We start from the raw sequence: 5000 nt of genomic DNA, 5'->3' as shown, positions 1-5000 counted from the left end.
TTATAAAAAATATTTCGGTGTATCAGTCAGTAATATCATATAACATCGGCAAATGAGAGTCGAAGCGTCATATCCCAACCGTAGGTATGTTACTTACTGTCCTGACTCCCGGGTCAAGAAACCATAATTTGACTTTAAACATAACGCCTACGGTGAGCAAGGCTGACCCGCGACTGGGCACGACTAGTTTTGATGTAAAGGTCGCTGACCATTTTCTATTGTTATTGCACTCGATATGTAGTAAATTTAAACTTGCATTTAATTTTGTGGAGGTGAATAAGTGAAGTAATTTGTAAAACAAACGTTGCTACTATAGCTTTTATTGAAATTTCATTCGTGTTTTGTTAAGTAATCGATTATATACATAAAGTTATACGTCTCGTTGCTTACTTTTATTGTTACTTTTATTGAATAATACTTGTATGTGAAAATGGGGATGGTACGTAATATTGGATAGTAAAAGTGTTAGTAATGTTGGTATTTGACGTTTGATAATAGGTATCTAAAGATAAGAAATATTGTAATTTTTAGAGGCTCTCTAATATTACTATAGTCTTATATCAGTCATCTGAAAATAACTCCAGGTTGTTATTTTTGATGCTGGGAAGCTATTCGTATACAAACACACTTGAAAAGTAAAGAATTCTGTACCAACGATTGATGAATATTCAAGATCATTTTTAACTATTTAACAATGTAACAGATTTTCTGTATTTTTCAAGACAAAGAACCGCAAGTTTTATTCGTAATACACGGATACGTTTAGCAATATACCTGATTTAAAGAAGGAAAAATCCCAGTCCTTCCATTAGATAGAGGAACCTTCTTATCATAGATGCAAATTATGAATGATATATCGCCTCCAACATCCATTTAGCTTATCACTTTGTTGCATTGAAAACTTTTATCATATGACGCACATTCAGTCTTTTAGCCGTTGCCATCGTAGGAGGGATTAAGTAGTTGCAATAAAATGTTCCTTTTATCGTGCGACCATCTCTCTCTCTCTCTCTCTCTCTCTCTCTCTTTCTTTTTCTGTGTGTGTATTTGTAGGTGCAGAATGGCAGTTATAGTTAACATGTTTTATGCCAAAACTACTAAAATTCATACTTTATAGTCCTTTATAACTAATATCTCTATTCAGAATTGCTATAAATGTTCCTTTATTGAAAAGTGTATTATCCGAAGCTGTAAGAACCAAAAGGTAGTAAAAAGAGTTTTCTAACAGTAGCTGGCACATTGGAAAACTGCATAATGTAGTTTCATGGTTAAGAAGGTCACAAAAAAGCGAGAGATCAAACGTTTGATTACCTAAGGCGAAAACAATTGTGGCACGTTCCGTAATAACTCAGTGTTCTTCAATTCGTCTCGGCAGAACTTCGACAGTTTCTAGAACCACGCCGATTAAGGATATGGGACACTCACACGCATATACAATATATATATATATATATATAATATATATATATATATATATATATATATATATATATATATATATATATTATATATATATGTATATATATATATATATATATATATATATATATATATATATATAATATAATATAATATATATGAGGTCCTTCATAGTAATTGTACTAATGCACGGAACTGTTGTGTATGTGATAAGTTTATATAGTATATATATATATATATATATATATATATATAAATGTATATATATATGTATGTGTTATATATATATATATATATATATATATATTTATATTTATTTATATATATTATATATGTGTGTGTGTGTTTATACGTTTGTGTAACGCGCGCAGTGTGCCTATGTCCGAATGTACATATTTATGAGAGTTATGAAAGCCCCGTCCGTGAATTTGGAAGAATCCCCGGCGACTTTGATTGCGTCAATTCTAAAAGCAGCTCCTCAGGAAGCTATTTAGGACGACATTCCTGCGCGATTCCGTAAACCATTTACATACAACTCATAATGAATGCAACAAACGCGCCCTTTTACAAGCAGTCTCTTCTCATCTGGCAGAGTTATTGTGGTTTCGCGGTAATTTGGGCTCATTATGGCTCTTCCTCTTCTGTTTCTCAATAAGGAACGCGAGTCCATCACACACCCGGACGCTCGGGCGAGTTGCTAATGTCCACTTTGATAAGGTGCTAAGTAGCGTTGAAATCTCCCGTTTGCGCATTATGAAGTTATCTTAGGTTTCTTTATCATTTATTATTATTATTTCAGTAGATAAAACCTCTGCATATGAAAGAAGCACTCATGGGCCATTAACTTGAAATTCAAGCTTCCAGAGAATGTTGGTTTCAGCCTCCCACTGCAACAGTAACTGATCATAATACAGGACCACTTATTTTTCATCGCCCAGGGGAGGCGTGAACCCGCGATATCATGAGTGGCATGCCAAGACACTAACACCTATACCAGTGGACCAGTTTAAAGTAATGGTCGAGCATAGTTCTGAGCAATTCAATGAATGCAAGTATTACGATTGAATTGACGAGAATTCTACTGCTTAGTCGTTTTCATTATTCAGGCCACTGCTGCCAACCGATTTTTCAATGAGTACTTCTTATCACTTAATTTATTTATTAATATTAAGTTAACCACGTACCTAAACGATCATTTTATTTGCTAATTCCGTAGAATAATTTTTTTCTTTAAACTAAACCTAATAGTTAATCAGTTTTCCAGGCTTGATATGCCAGATTTCCAGCTGGCAGAAAATTATTCAGAGGTAACCGTTTCTTTGCTACTGACCTCTTTACACGTATATATTTATTGTAATAATGAAGGTGTGGTTACTAAAAAAAATTTTTTAGTGAAACATAATGGACACTGAAGACATAGATGGACGGCGGAGAAGGAGATTTGTTCAAGAAGGGTCTGTGCGCGTGTGTGTTTTGATTTGGGTGAGGGGTTGGGGGGGGGGGCGGCGAATTCTAGGGCCCAGTGTTGAGCATTATGTTCTTTTTTTGTGGGGGGGGGGGGGGCGGGTGGAGGGTATGTTTTTGGGGACGGGAGGAGGAGGGTTGGGTGGGAGCGTCAATGCACTGCTGAAGAACCTTTTTGTCAAGTAAAAAAAGAATAAATAAATAAAAAATGAAAAAAAAAAAAATATTCATATATATTTTTTTTTTTACATGAGTCTGCCCTAATTTCACAGTCAAGCTTGATCTTGACGAGGATTATTATATCGGGCTTATCGTTTTTACCTCTGTAATTATTCAATAGTAGAAGAAAGAGTGCCGGTGACAAAAAATCAAAAAAAATTGGGGCGGTCACTTATGCATTTAAAGTATTTCCTTTTAGCTAATGGTCAACGATTTTGCGTTAACATTCATACTGTTAGCAACACAGGTCCTGGACATAACATGAAGATGGGATTGTTAATGACATTAACTTTAGTGTTTTCTTTATTTGTTTTTACTATTTATTTGTATGGAACTGATAAATACAGAATATTGTTTTTCTCCACATAAAACCAATGTACACACACACACACACACACACACACACACACACACACACATATATATATATATATATTTATAATATAGATATATATATTATATATAAATATATATAAGTATAGTATATATATATATATATTATATATATATATATATATATAGATATATATATATATATATGTATGTATGTATAATGTACTTATATATAATACGTATGCTATAAAAAGTTCTACAACCTCTTGTTTCTAAGCTTATTTTACTACTCTTACCATTACCTTTAACAATCGATGTAATGATGTTTTTATTCTGTGACAGATTGACATCAATCAGCTCAGGTGGAATTAGACAGACAGCCACAAAGGCCAATTGAACGTTACGTATCAGATACTGATCTAATTTCACACCTTAGTATCGCATCAATCACTGATCAACTTCGATTACCATTAATTGAATAAGCAATATCGACCAATCCATCATCTTTGTGATAGCATCTCTGCAATCAATCTACCAACTTCGACGTAAGTCTGGCGATTAACCCCTAAGTCCTAAGATGAGAAGAAAAAAATTTAGATAAATAAAATAAGGTTATAAATTTCGGCGAATAGTTATTAGTTGCGAAAATCAGCGTAGGGTTAATGACATGTTCGCCTTCAACGCTAACCAGATCTTCGATGATAGACGCATTACTAAAACTGGAGCTAACATAATGTCATGAAAATGTTAATGACACGTGCTACGATGCTTTTGATGGGAAGGTGAGTCAATAATAGGGCAATCTGTAGAACGTCCAAACTCCTTTAACTTCAACAGAAATTATTTACACGTGATAAGAGCACACAACTACACACACACACACACACACACAAAATCACATATATGTGTATATATTATATATATATATATATATTATATAATATAATATCTAATATATTATATATCTATATATATATATATAATATCTGGTATATATACATACACATACATACACGAAGTACTTCGGAACTATGCCATTATCTATGTTAAGCATAGCAACATGTTTTGGAGGAATCATGACGATAATTTGACTTTGGAATACGATTTGGGAAGGTTTCCAGAGAATCAGTTAACCTTTAACTGAACATCTATCTGGAACTTGAAAAAGAAAGACGCAAGTGTTTCTTTACTGCTTGTGTTGAGAATGAGAAGTAAATATTCAACGGATTATAAAATACATCTTTTACAGAAAACCCACTTTTTCAGTCTATTACATAATTATGTTTCAGTGGTTAGGAGAGAGAGAGAGAGAGAGAGAGAGAGAGAGAGAGATTGATTGGCTTTGAAGAATTTTATCCCTAAATAGCCGAATTTAGGATATGAAATTTTTCGAATGAGATTTTATACCATTGCTTGCTGATCAGTTGATATAATCCTTATCCTCTGATACAGGAGCCTCGTACTAAGAAGTTACTCCAAATTGACTCCAAATCAACGTCCCAGTGAAGTGGAAAATCTCAGACGGGCTAAAAAAAAAAAAAAGATAAACGCCAGAAGGAGGAAAC

This window comes from Macrobrachium nipponense, chromosome 5 (assembly GCF_015104395.2).
Source record: "Macrobrachium nipponense isolate FS-2020 chromosome 5, ASM1510439v2, whole genome shotgun sequence".
NCBI classification, from domain to species: domain Eukaryota; kingdom Metazoa; phylum Arthropoda; class Malacostraca; order Decapoda; family Palaemonidae; genus Macrobrachium; species Macrobrachium nipponense.
The sequence above is the reverse complement of the archived record's forward strand: the minus strand, read 5'-3'. Positions refer to the sequence as shown.